The sequence below is a fragment of the Aythya ferina genome (genome assembly GCF_964211825.1).
Source record: "Aythya ferina genome assembly, chromosome: 12".
Lineage (NCBI taxonomy): Eukaryota > Metazoa > Chordata > Aves > Anseriformes > Anatidae > Aythya > Aythya ferina.
Genome location: NC_140308.1, coordinates 14914241 through 14931369, shown reverse-complemented (window position 1 = coordinate 14931369; position 17129 = coordinate 14914241). Strand labels below are relative to the sequence as shown.

The 17129-nt window shown below is 41.0% G+C and overlaps 1 protein-coding gene across 1 annotated transcript in view; it reads right to left on the bottom strand.

The window, feature by feature from the left end:
* The window catches only part of LOC311443263 (uncharacterized protein), a 471777-nt gene that overhangs the window by 445012 nt on the left and 9636 nt on the right, over positions 1–17129 (bottom strand). The window lies entirely within an intron of this gene.

The following is a 17129-nucleotide window of genomic DNA, read 5'->3' as shown; positions in this document are numbered from 1 at the left end:
CAGAGGATGGAAGACTGTGAGCTCAGTATCGCTCGCACAGCAATACCTGGCCTACAGCTGAGGGGTTTGGTTGAGCTACCTAGAGTAGTGCTCAGCAAGGCTGCCATGAAGGGCCCTCCATCACTCCAGTATTTCTTCTGCTGTCTTTAGGAACAGCCACCAAACTACGGGTGTGATTCAGAAGTTACAACAAATGGGAAAATGTGTTACTCCTGTAGAAAACAGGAATGCAGCAGTACGTGGATACCCTGCAAACCAGATACGAAGAGATTTTACACTGCTCAGCCAGCACTGTCAGGAGTGCAAAGCATTTATGTAAATAAACTATCTAGCAGTAAATCTAAAGATAGATGACATCCCACATTAGTCTTTAAAAAAAACACCACAAGGCCTGGCTGTCCACGTTAAATGTCTCCTATGCACATTCAACTCACACTGACTCAGTAGGAGACAAGGGCTTGGCACTTTGTATATTCTAGCCCTCAAAAATGCAAGTAACAAGGAAGAATTTACAGTGTCATTTTTCAAAGTCAGCTGAATGGCATAAGACTGCTGGTACTACCTTACAGTGTCAAAAAATCCTAAGGAAAATGTTTTAAGTTCCTAAAACATTTGAGGCACCAAATTGCACTACTTAATGCTAACTGCACCCTGTATTTATTTTTGTTAAGAGAAAGAATACTTTTAAGTACTAACCCCAGCTACTGACCCTTTACATGAACAAATTCCTCAATTAACATTTGAATTGCTTCTTTTCCTTGATTTCAGAGGGAGGAAAAGAAAATCCAAACACCATCACTCTTTCCTTCACAGTTAAGGTCAACAGTTGCTCAAATGCAGTTTACAGGCGGAAGACAGAATGTCTGGTTGTGTTGTGAAAATGGATCTAGGAAACATCTCTCAGGCTGGAAGTCTAGTTGAAGTTCAAAACTAGCAAAAGAATTCTGATATTTAATACCAACTCCTACCTACAGAAATGTGTAAACAGTGTATATATACATAGAAAATACGTCTTTTCTAGATGTTTAACTTTAAAAGTCAACCCGTTGAGATCAGGAGGGCTCAGAGGGACTCACTGTGCTCTCCAGCTCTGCCAGCAGCTTGCTCACACTGCTCAAACAAAACCCATTTTCCCCTCGCTTCCTCTATTTCCTCATATGCAAAATGAGGATAAGCCTGTCCACCTTCATTGGTAAAGTGTGATGAAAATGAGCAGGTTCACAGCACAGCTGGTAACAGCCAGCCCACTGCCTCACACAGTTGAATTGTCAATAACTTCTGCTTTTGGGGATGAGCCTTAGCTTTATTTTATTTTATTTTTTGTGCCTTAGTTTTTTGATGCCTTCCTCAACTGTAGCAGTTCAGGAATATCATTAACTATAATATGCTGGTAAGGCATTTGTGCACTTTTCACTTGCTAACTACCACTAAATAGAACAGTATAATCGCTGTAGTTATTTTATTATTAGTTAGATGTCTGACTGTATTAAAGAAAATTCTTCATTGTTCAGTGGCTTTGCTTGGTCACCATTCCCCAAACTGGATGTAAACCCTTTTGCTACCCCTAAGCTAGCTGACTTTCCACAGCAGAAGGAATACCCTGCCCGTCAGGAACAAGAAATACCATTAGGGCATCAAGGTTTTCTTCAACCTCCAGTTGGAGACGAGGAGAAAACTCCAAAGAAACCTGAAAAGGAGCATTCAATTCCTCACACTGAGCATGCACACCTGCAGCCAGGCTAAGCCCTTTGTTTCGTTCTCATGAGATTCTTTGCCCAATTAAATGTATCAGTACTCAGAGCTCCATCTCTGTGATACTGTCATTATGCCACAAGGGCAAATTGCCATTGATTCCCCGTGGAGTAGTGACTCCAAAGGTGGGCAGAGGAGCTGACTTGCTCCTTCACCCTCACAAGGAGGGGATCACCCGAGAGGCATCCTTCACCCGAGGACGCAGGGTTAGCAGGCTGGTACATAAGTCATGTTTTAGATTCATTTAGAAAAAAATGAACAAAACCCAACAAGATCTGTTGCCACTCTTGCTAGTTCAAAGCAAAAAAGCACTTAAACAATTCATGGTTTATAACAAGGCAGATCACAAAGAATAAAAGAAAATAAATGTTACATAAATCATGTAATCTCTTTCCCAATGCACTTCATTAAGAGCTTCAAACGTAAATCAAAATAGCATTGCCAAAAAAAAAGAAAAAGCTGAGATAATTAGATTTGTACAGCCAACAGTGACTTATCGTGCTAGCATTCCAAGGCATCTTGAAAATCCCACCAACAAATTTTGGCTAAGAGCATTACTAGGAAGAATCCTTCCCCTTTCAAGAACAGCTTAACACATGAGTAGCCCCTCCAGAGCATCTCCAAATACCGCTCCATGCTGCTTTTGCTCTTTCCATTTTGAAGCCCAAGGCACGATACATTCGGTTAAGCATCCAGGTAACAGAACAGATGAGCTGAGTTTGGGGTGAGCTGGGCACAGAACCTGGGGCCAGGCCCCATTCCATTTCTAACAACCCAGCAAGGCAGGAGAGCACAGATTTTGTGCTTCCACTTATTCAAGAGAAGGGAAACACGCAGCAAGTGAAACCTGCTGGACTCGACACTTACTTGCAGCCTTGGAGACTATGGATCTGCTTTGTTTTTTGCGCTTTAAAGTCACGGTAGATTCTTACAAGTTCAGTACAGCTGTGAGGTAGAGAAACTCAGACATGCCTCAGTAAGCAGCTACACACTCTAATAAGTTGCTACATCCTGTATACGATACAATATTTATGTGTCTTGGCATTTTTTAACTTCTCAGAAATTTCTACCAATGAAAATTTTAGCAATTTGCCTGTGCTCACCCAAAGTTTCTTTGATATTTGGCTGCAAACAGACCTCTTTTTCTCTGAATACGTATGAGAGTAGTCTATAAAAAACAGTATTTTTTTTCTAGGCTTCAAAAATCATGAGCTCTTTCTAATGCCAAACCTCTTTGAGTTCACTAACACAACACAGGGAACGTGAACAGAGCCAGGAGGTGTCAGCCTCCCAGCACCTCCGCTGTGAGGGGACACAGCAGGAACATCCCTCACTCCAAGCCAAATACTTAAACTTCTAGTGGAGTCAGATTCCCAGAGTCACTGGACTAAATCCTAGCTTCAGTTAGGACTTGGGAGTAAGGACCCCGAAAAGTTACTTAAAATGTCATTTCTCACTTCATAGATGGAATTCCAACAAACAAAATACAGCACGCTGGTGATGCCAATGGTCACGGGAGTCCAAATATTTTTACTGCATATATAAAAACGTCAACCCTAAATAATTTACTAGGAATTGCAAAGGCATGCAATACACACATCTGTATGCAGACCATGACAGCCTTCTCATTTACTTTGTAGCATCAGTGGTTAGAGTTCAACTCAGTTACCCCCCTGAGCAAGGCAGCTTCTTCATACACCTTCAGGAGAGCCACTCACTAGTCCACCTCCCAGGAGGGCAAACTGTATCCTTAAAGAGGAAACAGGCTTACACCAATCATCCCAACATTAGCTCAGCTTTCAAATGCTAGAGAAAAAAAGTTTGGAGCAGCATCCCAGATTCTGGGCTAATACATCAAGCCATGGCTTCAGAAACCTCTTCGGGACCACTGGAAAGTCCCTTGACCCTCTGGCTGTAAGGCAGTGTCAGTACTAGCGCTGTTTCACGAGACTGACCAAGCACTAAAACTTACACGAACGGGATGCCCGGTAAGTACCTAAAATTCACAAAGATTATATAAAAACAAGAGAAAATGTAGAAGGCACTGATAACAAGCAGGTTTTTTGGTTGTTGTTGTTGGTTTTTTTTTTTTTTTTTTTCCCCATACAACAACCAGGCATGCAGAGACAGATGGAAAATGCTATTCCGAGGTTAGAGAAGACAGCAATTTCTCCTCAGAAGGGGAGACTATAAACATAATACCAAGGGGAAAAAAACAGGCAGATAGGCAAATGAATAACTTAAGTCTTAATCAAACCAGAACACTAAAAACACTCGAGCAAGTTAAAGATGTGAAATCCTCCATTTTAAGCTATTAACAGTTCTTTAAGGTCTCCAAACCCACAGCCCAGATGCAACCATTTGTGCAGCCCTCTCTAGACAGAGCTATTTTATAGTTTGAGAGCAAGGTGATTAAAAAACCTCCCTTTGTCATCTGTAGCGGTGGAGTGTGCAAGGGAATACTATTTCTGATATTGTGCTGGAAACAAAGCACCAGTAGTGACAAATGAAGCCGAGGCCCAGCAGGTAGAGCAGAGGAAGCTAGCATGTGTCCTGCTTTAAAGTGCTTGGCCTTACGCTTTGTTGGTTGCCTTTGTACATTACCAAGTTCCGAGTAATTGCAGTTGCTCTTTACTGCTATAAAATAAGGAAAGCTTGTACCTTTCAGATATCAGGTGCTACAGAATAAGTCTGACATGCCAGCAAAGATAGCCAAATAATACAAGAATCAATTAATCATTTTTAAGCACAAGGCCTGTAAGGTTTCCTTTGAAGGATCATGTAATGTGGCGCTCACAAGTATTCAGCTGACTGCACGTATCTGTGAAAGCATTCACTAGCTGAAAATTGCTGTTTGGATAGTAATTGTTAGTCTCTTGGGTTTTAATCTAACCAATAAGCAGAAAAAAACATGTGATTTAGACGATGAGCCGTTTATGAGCAAGAAATACGCATTAAATGATATTTATAGTCATTCATTAATAACCCACTGCCTGAACTTTGTTCTCTAATTACACTGCAGATACCTACACAATCATGAATACAACTGTATAAATCAGAATGATGCATGGAGAAAGAAAAATGCTAAATGCATTAAATAAATCACAGACTATCATTAAGCACAGCCCTACATTTAGCGACTGAAACTATTGCTCTTAACTTGCTTAGTATTTGTCATGGAGCTCCAAACACCTCAGTGTCTCCCAACACTTGTGCCCATTTGTTAGTTTTACAGAGTGAAGCTGAAAGATCACACAATTTCCCCAACCAAAACACAACAGCGGAGCCAGAGACGAACTCAGATGTCTTAATTTTCAATGCAGGAATTATTCCAGACTCTATTCTTCCATTCAGTGCTGAAGATAGATGTTACAAAAATAATTTACACTGCTTTTGGTTTATTTTTTGGATTTCAGTGGAATGGTCTTTTTTATTTGGTAAGTGAAATGAATACAATGTAATCCTTGAAATAAACAGTAAAGGGGAGCCATTGAAATTATGCTTGGAATAAAGAACCCTAACCTGTTATTTGCACAGGCAATGAACGCAAGTTTCAAAAAAGCAAGTTTCAGCAAAATAAATTGGAAGAGTTCAACCAGTCACTGCATGTGTTTGAGAAATAAGTTTTGAACCTGACTTCCCTCGAAGTACGCAGAGGGAACGTGTTTTCAAGAATACTGCTGTCTACTATAGGTGCATGAACATTTTATTCCTTTTAAGGAAGGCTTCGGTAGTTAAGTTACTAAAAAAGCTGTGCCCCCCCTTCATCTCCAAAACTGCACTGTTGTTATAGTTATGTGGTGACTTCCTCATAATGATTAACTTTAGGAAAAGTGGGAATAAAGAGCGAGTCTCATTAGCCACTCACAAAAAAGCAGAGATACAAATTTCACAATACTATGGATGCTTTTAAACCTATGATTTCTGTACAGCATAGGGGCTGCAAATGCACAGGAACAGGAGCACCAGTGCACCGAGAGGATGCTGCTGGGACAACAGGAGCCAACCTGAGGAAGGAACAAGGCACAGCTAGGAGCCTGTGCCTTCACAGCATCCTGCCACCTCGCTGATAGCCCCAAATAATTGCCAGGTGTACAACAGGAGCTTATTCCCTATTTTAAGGAGCTCTTTGTTAAAGGAGGTGCATAGCCACGGTGACAACCCACAAAAGGCACAAATCCATGAAGACAGAATTACTGAGTCAGGGCAAGAAAACTTCTTTTGGAATCGCCTCACATTCTGATATTTTTCCTCAATAACTTCGCCAAGCAATAATAAAGAAAAAACAAACCACAGTCTGGTTTCTGGGTGGCTAAAGTGGTTATATCCCCAGCATAAAATACCAAACAAAACTATCTTTTAATAAAAAACTTTCCTTCAAACGTAAAATTGATACTCTTTTCTGGTTTATGGATAATTTAGCTTGATTACTATAATTGTCAGAAAAATGCTGAAATATAACTCTCCTCTTCTTTAAACAAAGATTGTCTTACATGCTTGGGATCAATCCGCCGACTTTTCTGCTCTGAAGGAATAGCGCAGGGGATAAGTTTTAAACAGAGCCAGAAACTTGCCTGTTTGGACCTGCCAGCAGCACTGAAGGAGCACGATGATCCCCATCACTGCCCAGTACAGACGAGGTAAATGGAGCAGGAAGCCACCAGCAGGCCAAGCATGGCCCAGCAGGGAAGAGGGGAGGTGTGCTGTGCTGGCACCCCGGCAGCAGGTGGGAAGAAGTGTGGCTTTTTGGAGATGCAGGGCATGCAGGACACACCACCTTGCCCCAGCCACCCACCTACTTCTGTTTGGCTCCTTGAAAACTGACGAAAGGCTCCAGGCCAGGCAATATTGACACTTCGGAAGCTTGTGAGGTTAACTTCAGTACCCACGCAGCTCCCTGTTAACAATGGCTATATTAAGCAGCACCCTGACAAACATCCTCCCTTGAAATGATAAGGCCTAGCAAAAACACAGCCCATCCACACTTAGCTCTAGCTTCTTGCGCTTGCAGCCCTTTTGCAGCTGAACTCTGAAAGCACAGCTATGCACACACTCTTTTACTCTTGGCCGTATTGGAGAAGCCAGCCAAAGCTTTCTGCTATTGCAGACTCCTTGTATGTGCTGAGTTACTGGGTCACTCGCTGTGCTCCTGTACTCTATGAAATACCTTCACGTTTTCTGTTGTTAGTTGCAAAGCTGACCTCTGAGTCAAGCCCAAGCACCACTACAGGACACTGCTCTTTCCCTGTGTTATGAGAATGAGCTACTTGTTTACACATTTCAGCCTAACACACTCCTCCCCCAGCCTCCCAGTACCAGCTGAGAGATGTCATCACCTAACAGCTTGGCAAATGGCACCCTTTGTTGCCTAAGCTAAATGAAGCCTAGAGGAAAAAAAAAAAAAAAAGTTAAATCAACTTCTGTAGTTTTTATCTGTCCAGCTTACTTTAAGTGAACACGAGGTCAGAGCCTCAACACAACACTGGAGACTGAGCCAGGAAACAACGGAGCTGAGACTGGGGGACCGGGGAGGAGTGCTGAATTTCCCACTCAAATTAAAGACTGAAGAAACAAACCTGACAATATTCAGCTCAAGAACTACTGAGGAATGAACAAGCAAAAGCCAGCACAGCCCTGGCTTCTATTTACTTCAGGCTCCCAGGCCACTCCTTCATGCATCAAAACGTTGTTCCTGAGCTTTCCATTAGCACCATTACTCACATGATAGCCAAGGCAGGGTGAATAGGAAAACTTGCTGCAAATATTAAAAAAAAAAATGAGAAGGTTTCCTAGTGACACTGACAGTTCTTTGTGGCATGTTAAAAAACCCTTCAAGGGGGCGTTCTTGTTTTTGTTTTCAAACCTCAAGTCTATTTTAACAGGTAAAACATGGAATTCTGCAGCTGATGTTTTGAATACTCTTGTTCATCTACTCATTCAAGCAGCTTCTCAGTGAAACACATCATCTCGCTGCAAACTTAAATAGCAGGAGCAACACTATGAAAACAATAGCAAGCTCATGCTCAGCAAGCCTGTATTTCAGCAATACATCACATTTGGGATTTCTACCATTACATAACTGCTTTGTTCTGAATGCTTTACACCTACTGTAATTTATTAGCATCACTTCTAGTGAGTAATTTGTTCTAATTTCCTTGAAATATGGAATACCTGTTACAGATGATACTTGTCTTTTTTTTTTTCTGGCCCTCCCACAATTCCATTTTATGAAGCTTGAGACAGAGAAGTCCAGTCCCAGAAACTGGCAAAATCTACAGTGTATTAAGACCCCACATAATTATTATTATTATTATTTTTTTTTTTTTTTTAAATCAGCAGTTCATATTGAACACAGAGGAGATGAACCGGAAGGCAACTTTCTAAAGCAAGCAAACGAAATCTACAGGACACACATCATCAGAAGCAATAGTTTGTACTGTGAATAAAGTAGTGGAACTGTGATGTGAAATCTAATGGAGACCTTGCAGCAGGTAGTTCCCCAGTTTGGGGAGTACACAACTTAGTAAGGGTAGGACTTTTTCACACAACATTTCTAAGGATGAAACAGGCTTCTTCCTTCATAGCTTGCCTGCACATTGGCAGATGTCAGCTGTCAACAAGAGAGTCTTGCATACTCCTTTTTTCTGGAGTTTAAATGTTGTTCTTTTGTTTCATTGTAAATAAGAGGAACAGGCAGAGAAAATCATGCATCCTGAAGGTGTAGTTCCTTGCTCATATGGAATACTTATCTCTAACATAACCCATATAAATATATGGCTTTCAATTCCACTACAGTAAGATTTTCTGTGCACGTATTATTTGCCATCTTTGGAATTACACCTATTATTATCCTTGCTTATTGCTACAAAATGGTCCTAAATAACTCTTGTTCTGCCAGTTCCACATGCCCCATTTTACATGGGAACACCTTCTCATAAAAGACAGTGCTTAATGTTCTGGTCTCAGATCTCTGACCCAGTAAGAGCACTCTCCTGGTATGCAAGGGACAAAACCCATCCCTGGAATACCACCATGGGGGCTGCCTTCTGTACATTACATAACAATTATTTAGTGCCTGAAATGACTGTGCATGTCAGAGAAAAGTTTTAAGAGCAGATTTCTATTTTATACGTACATTAGCAAACCTTCGGAGGTTACCTGGCTAATTGAATAGCGTCATAATTCCCCCCCACTGAGCCTGCAGAATGAGCTGCCATTCAAACACAGAATGGAAACAGAGACTGCAGCATGGCAAAGTTAATGCCAGGACTTCAACAGCGATTGCCAGAGGAGCTCTCAAAACGAATCACTTTAAGACAGAACAATGTTGCTAATTACTGTTTAAGTTTGAAATATTTAACACACCCATCTTTCCCCAGTGCAGTTCAAAGAGCACACTCCTCTGCAGGGGCAGCTAGGGACTGAGTTTCTCAAATAGCATGGCAAGAGCACCGGAGCTGCTCTGTGGCAGCTTATCACTGCAGGGGGTTATAGCGTGGTTGCTAATTCCACCAGTTTAACAGTAACTTTCAAAGAAAAACAAGGCCAAGTACGGGATCAACCATGCCCCCTCCTTTCCTGCAGATCGACGGGGCTTGCCAAGGGCTGGGGCCAGTGCACGCTAAGGCCCAGGTCCCACCACACACAGCAGAGGCTAGATGCATAAATACATGTACAAGTTAGGTCTTCGGTTTCCCAGCATGCGTTGATCAGTTTTAATGTCAAACAGATGTACACATTGCTTACTGTCAAAAGTCTTTCTTCCTTTTGTGCTTTGTTCCTCCTGCCAAATAAGCATGCTTAGCTTGGATCGTCTGATCGTTGCACACCAGCTGCCACAACCTGCCACAAGGAAAATGGTGTAGGTGCCGTGATTCAGGTGATCCAACGGCCAAGTGCTCGCAGCACACCTAGTACCACTGCAGGACCGGGACTAACATGGAGAAAGTCCCTCGGAACAAGTAAGCGCATTGTATCTACAGCTGAAAGGGTGCATCAAGAAAGACCAGAAAGAAAATAGATGAATAACTAATCCTTTAGCCTTGACAGCTTTTGCCAATATCCTTACAGCTGACATTTGAGAAAAGAGAAGCTTTGGTTAAGAGTTTTATTAACAGAGGTATCAATCCTATCAGTTTTCGAGTGCCATAAAAATACTCTGATCCTCTCTATTAACGAAAAACTCTTACAGAGCCTAACCTGAGGCCCAAAGATTCCCATTACCCTCAATTGCCTTTAGACCAAGCCATTTATAACTCTTTAGAATCTGCATAAGATGCATGAAAATACATTAGAAGTAATCTAATTTACTTAATTTTGCTTAATTACATCCATTGCAAGTGAACTGTCAGATATATCTTGAGTTTCTACAACCTTTTCAGGAAAAAAAGACATACAAAGGGGTTTACAGAACTACGTTAAAATGTAGTGCTCATATACTGAAAGAGCTTTGCTAATATCTATCTAGAGCAGATAAGGACTCGAAAGTTACATTTACTTTGGTTTCATTCTGAGGCTGCATAGAATTAAAATGACATCTAAATGCCTAAGTGGATCCAACTATGCCTTTAATCTCACTCATCTTCCTCGTGTGGAACAGAACTTATGGGCTTTTAGTAACCTGCTACAGTTTGTTATGGCACCGTACACTGAGTGTACTGTAAGGCACACAGTGAACTGTGCTGTGATGTATACTGTGGCCACAACACAACACAGCATGTGGCACACAGTCTGGAGCCTTTGGAAGAAAAGGTCTGCAAGACAGCTGTCCGCCGTCGCAGCAGACTAGAAGCAGGGGTGTATGCTCCTATTTATCATATTTCCTTTTCAGTAACACCCTCAAATATTTGCACACAAACATACATAAACACACGCACATACAGAACTCCCAAACACACCAGTGAATTATTTAGTCCCTACTCAACATTGTACACGTACTAGAATACAAAATTCCAGTTGCATAAAAGTTTAGCAAAAGTATATATTGAAAGTCAGCTGCAAAGACCACCAAAGTTAGTGTGAGTTCAGAGAACAAGACTACCCAGATTCATCTTGCTGTTGTACTATACATTAGTTTTCATTATATGAGTCTCACGGGCTTGGGAGCATCAGGCAGGTTAGAAGCTACTGTTGTGGGGTAAGCCATTGTTTCCTCAACTTTCCATCTATATTTGATGCACATTTTAGAAGGAGCTATAGACTGAAACTATATAGTACATATCCATGTAGCTTTTTCTATTCCTTTAAGACAACGATCAAGGCGTGGGGTCATTTCTTCCCTTCAGTCACAGCACTGGCCTATCAGAGGAAAATGCAGATGGGATTAATCCTCATCCCACACAGATATCGATTGCTAAAACATTCTCTCTTCCTCCAGACATCCACAGGCTGTAGCCACTAGGCAACAGAACCACCACAGTCTCGTCTCATCTCCTCTCAGACCGAGCGTGACAAAGAAAACTGCTGGGAACCCCACTAGTTCTGCTTCCAATTTATTGATCGACCATATGCAAGTCATTTTTTCTACATCCCAATTCCTTCAGTTGTAAAAACTGGCTTAATGAAATCCACCTCTATATGGTACTTTGGGACCCACACACCCAAACCCAAACTCTTAGATGCTCACCACAGGCTATTTGTCTTCATGAGGAATCCCTACTGCCCTGTTAAAAGTGAGTATCAAGGATTATTGCTGCATTCATTCCTCCTGAAAAGTTCCACTAAAACATACAGATCTTACATTCCCTCAAAGCACCCGGGGGGGGCACTTTCAGGGTGGACTTCTTGAGCAGCACCAGGTTCTTTCTTTGTTATTACTTTACATTAATGCTTTTATTATCACATGCTGATCAACAAGAAAATACAGATCCTGTTCTTGAGCATGTTAATGTACAGAAAGTGCTGATTTTATTAAAACTATTCTTTTAATTATGTACTCGAAAAACTGCTTAGATACATGGAAATTAAATGGATCTAATGAAGTGAAATGGAGTGCTAAGTTTTAATTAAACAAATTAGAAAATTTGCAGAAAAGATATTAAGCGATTTTTCAAATGGTAACTGTATACTTAGTTCTACACTTTGCGTTAAGATTACAGTTGAGTGGGTAGAATACTCCCAAACGCACCTTGGTGAATTCTGCTGGGCAAAGCGCACATCAACAGCCAATTTCCTATGAATATTTGCTCAGATGAAGAGTGTTTATCTTCACTTTGTCTTTACTTGCAACAAATTTCTAGGAAAAATGCTTTCTTGAGGCACTGTTTTCAAACAAACAATGAATTTTTAGTGGATCCTTGATTATTTTTAAAAAGTTATGATCCAACTCAGAACCTGTACATTTCCCAAAAATCTGAGTGTAAGGTTCTGCTCACCCAGACACAACTTAACAGCACCACACAGATGACCTGTTATGTCTCTCCAGCATTGCCCAAATATTTTCACTCATAACATATTTCTCCCAAGTCATCCGCAAAGAAGAAAGCTTACAGAAATTGCCTGGTGAGTAGTTCTGAACACAGACACTCAGAAATCATCAGTTACCACAAAACAGGAATGAGAATAGAAATAAGCATATTTGGAAGTTACTCATTCTTTTACAGCATCTCTCCTTATCTATCTGCTTCTACTTGAGTAACCTTCAAGTTTCCACAGACAGTACCCCTAAAGGTTATCAGGCAGTGACCTACCTGACTCTAGATGGCCACAAATAAGTCTTCTACAGCGTTGCTATGTAGCCCTGTAAGTTTATGACAACTTTCAGAGTTTTATGGTTTTCCTTCTAAAACCTTTGATTAACCATAAGAAAATCTATACCTCATAAAAAGATTGTTTACCCACCACGTTTGCTGAGTGTGCAGATGACCCAAAGCACACAAAGAAAACCTGAAGAGCCCATCACCAACACAAACACTTCAGGAAGGACCATCACTGGCCCTCCTGGTTATCAGTGGGAGGTGCATCACCTCACTTCTCCTGAGACCTTTGGGGAGCCAGCAGGCAGCTCTGTCTGAGGAGGTTTTTTTGATGTTCCTCATACGCAGGCCTGGACATTACATTTCCAAGCTGAGGACCGCAGCCGCAGCATGCTGGGAAGGCCTCAGCTTTCTGCTGTCACAGCCAGTGTTTCTTAAAGCCACAGTGAAATATATGCTTGAATTTCAGCATACCTGTACATCTTGTTTAAATAAACAGGTCTCAGGGTGTCTAGTTCTGCATTTTTCTGACTAAGTCTGGTTTCTGGAGTCCCAGCAGAGCCTTGCTGGCACGACATGGTATGGTACACAGCCCGACGACACCAGCCGTACCTCAGGCAGCGCCACATCCATGCACAACTCAGCCTTGACAGAAACACTCTTCTCACTTTATTTCTACCTCATCTTTAACACTTCTACCTACTGTCAGAAATTGGGCTTTCATTGTCCCCCATCAGCAATGGGGTGAGGGCACCTTACTGAGAAATAGCGGCATGGCAGCTGAGGTGACCGCAGCGCTGGCACAAGCTGAGGTAAACGCGGCCCACACGGCCCCAGCAGCACTGCGGGGAACACAGAGGACTGCAACTGCCTTTATCCTCAATTAAAACCCACCATTCTTCCTCAAAGCGAGCCCCAAACCCCAACACACAGCACAGAAATCACCGTTCAAGGTCTCCAATTGTGATAGTGTCTTTCCCCCACATCTCCCTGCTCCACCCAGTCACAAAACTAGTTTAGAAAGAGAAAAAGGCCTAGCCATAAAACCTAATGCCTGAAAAGCCTTCAAAAAGACTTAAAATAAGCATTTGTTTCTCCTCATAATGATTTGAGCTCAGGAGTCACAGAAAGGTCATATCACAAAGGGAGTGGCTCCTGAGGCAAAGGGAAGCCTTTATTACTTTAACTAGCCTCCTTGAGGGCAATTTCACATCCATAATACAAACTATTCAAACAATGTGCGATGGAAGTAGGTAAATGATCACCTTGTATGTGCTCAGATTTTGATTAGCAATGTTATTTTGCCCTATTTAAGATGTGACAGAGCTAATTCTTTAATCCAGTATTTTTAATGTGCTCAGTTATATCAGAAACATTTTTTTTTTTCCACTGCACCTGGGTAGCATGGTAATTAATAATCTCAAGGATCAGAGCTTGCAAAACAAGTTATTACTGAATAAGCAGAATTCAAGTTCTATATGGTCCTCTCATCTGCAAGTAACATCTGCACATCCCTAAAATATTAGGGTTAATAGATAAAATTTGACTGGAGCATAGCTGTCTGTTCAACACTGTGCAGAAATGGGAATGATTTGTAGGATACGATGTCCATTACAAATACAGAGCATTTCTAAAAAGCCCTCTTATTTCGTAGCATCTTCAACATTAGCAGGAAACCTTATGAATTTCCTGTATTTGATGAAATCACTTACAACATGCTACTTTTTTTTCTGTAGATCTAAGGGCAGACAAAATGCAGGCTCTCTCTGCTTTGTATCTTCTTTGTAGAGTGCTATATGCCCTTGCACCTTTTGGCTTACAGAAGTGATATTACCCGGTTTATGGTGCAACCTTTCCCTAATCATACTTCAGCATACTCAAAATTGTGAGAGGAATAATCAAATCCAGTGTTTTTGTCCCAGAAGCTGAAGGGTTTAATACAACCAGAGATGAATTAAGATAAAGCTTCCTGTATACACGGTACATCCGATCCAAGAACTACAGGCCAAAGTTGATACAGTATTTTTAACTCTATTTAGATGAGAGAAACAGAAGTAGAGGATCGATTACCATCTATATATAAAAGACTTAGATCAATACAAATAGCCAATGCAGCCCTCACCTACTATCTGAAACAGAGTGCCCTTTGATTTTCAATGATAGCATGTGCCAAGAGGCCAGCTGTCCAAGTAGTGGACAGTAGTGGAGTATTTCCATGCTACGTGGGACCAACCCAGGTGTCCTGCAGATGCTCTGATGGGACATGCTACAAGAAATAACAGCAAGTTTTTCTTCTTCTGTACTCTGCTAAAACAGCCAGTAACTTGTGAAAGGACCTTCCAGTCAAACAATGGAGAAAGAATTCTGTTAAAAGCAAACAAAAAACACCACGAAGACCTCCACGGGGAGGAAAGGGGAGGAGATAGCCTAAATTAATTAGGATTAGTATGATTAATTTGGTGGAAGCTGCTTGATCCAGAATTAGCACATCAGAAGAAAGTAACAGAAGGTGTTAAACACAAGTAACTTTGTTTTTGAGGGATACTAAGGAAGAAGGAAACTGTGGGACAATAATCTGATAACACTGGCTTTTCCCCCCCCATCATGAAACTGTTGCAGAAAAATGCATACCTACTCTGAGCCCAAGACAAAGGTATCTTCACCTGCCAGCACTGGAAGATTCAGTCTTAGTGAAACAGACTCGAGAAGGTAAGGACATCCCGAGCTCCTGTCCGGGAACTTTGCTGACCAGGCTTCAAACTTAGTCCCCTCCTTTCGTTTCACTTTTTTTCCTCTCATAGCAACATCACCTACACATTTCCTTTTGCAACACAAAACGAAATAATTTCTCAGAAGACTCCAAAAGGCAGGGCTTTAAGAACAAAAAGACTTAATACAGGAATACTGGGAGGCTTGCAATAAAATTAAAAGACTTGACATCACTGCTATACCACCTTTACTGTTTTGAAAGGCTCTGAAGAGATTTTCTGCTCAGGAAAATCAAATAGAAAATAGGGTCTGAGGACTTGGTCAGTATTTTTTAGTGCCTGCCAAATCCTCATTTCAGCTCTACTTTTGAAGTCACTAACCTGAGCACTTACAACACTCAAGTGCAGCACAGATTTATAATATGTTTTTATTTAAAGGGAAGAAATCGCCTACAGTACCAGCATGAGATGATATATATCCTGTCTGTTCCGAATGAACTGCTGTAGCAGACATTAAAAAGGAAAGGTGAGTTTTAAGAATACAGCTTTAGAAAAAACACTCCACCAGCTAAACCCATTTCATCCCCACTTATATCTTATTTTTAAGAAGAGAAGACAGAATGAATTAAATTGAAAGCCATGTATTAAGTCTTTAGAATTTTCACAGAAGTTTATTGAACAAAACTCCTAAGAACCTGCTTGCTTTTTTATCCACAGAAACCTATTTATAGGAGCTGAATTCTAATAAACACAGATTGCAGTGCAAAGAAAAAAAGGTCAGCAGTGTATGCTCAAAGCTTTATTGATGTCTTGTCAATCAATCTTTTATTTTGTTGTTTAATTTTAATTTTTTTTTTTTTAAGGAAAAAAATGCATGTAAGCACTTTTTCTCCTAATAGTGGATTTATTGAGCATCTCAACAAATCAGATCATAGATACAATAAGCAATGATGGCCGATTATCAACTTTGTGTTTTCAGGTCAGGTTGTAAATTGACCCTGTGTTCGCTGCTCTTCTTTCTGGGGAATAGCTAAGGCCTTTTCAAATACAATAATTTCCAATAAACTTTTTTTTCCATGCATTCAACATGCCAGAAGAGCTAGCTTATTGGTGAAAAACACAACTCTCCCAGACAATATATGCAGTCACATATATTGCCTCCTTGTAAACTAGTTAAAATAATAAAGCTGACTCTTAGATTTAAGAGTGGTGAATCTAACAGACCTAAAACTTTAGAGCACGGCCTTTGAACCATAACATTTTTCTCCTGATGGTATGCGTAACAGTAACAGACCTTAGCCCTGATCCTGCACTAGAGAGGCAGCTGCTGCCAAGCCCTCCTGACTCCAGTAAGCAGTCACCACTTCTAAGTCAAACCATCCAACCTTTGCCATTTAGCTGCAGTCCCACTCCAACCTTTTGTTTTCTTAACTTTTTCAACGTCCCTCTCAGTAATTTTGACAGCCTGTGATCAGCACCAGCACACAGCAATTCAGACAATACTGCACGTGGCATTACTCTTTACCTGTTCCTCTTGCAACTTCACAATTCTTTGTTGTTGTTGTTTTTAATACGTAGCTGCACATTGAGGAGGTGATACTGAGGTGTCTAACGTGACAGTGGATTCCCTTGCCAGAATTAACATAGTTAGTTTGGCAGAGTGTAAAGAACAGTGACGGGCTGCTTTCTTCCCTCCAGTACTCTGCATTCACTTGCTATTCCATTGTCTGTATACTTCTTTAGTTTGGTCTTTTGTTCTAAGCCCTTTCCTCCTACTGTAAAAAAATATTCTATAAAATCCTTCCCAAATTGTATAAAACAACTGCAGCTCCATGAGCCTCGCCCCCATGTTTCCAAAACGCAGTACTGACACAATCTGAGAAACAATTTTGATATTCTGGTTAATTTTCTGCTGACAGCAATCAAAATAAGCATATAAAAGGGGAATCATGCTACTATATTTTGCTGGTTAAAA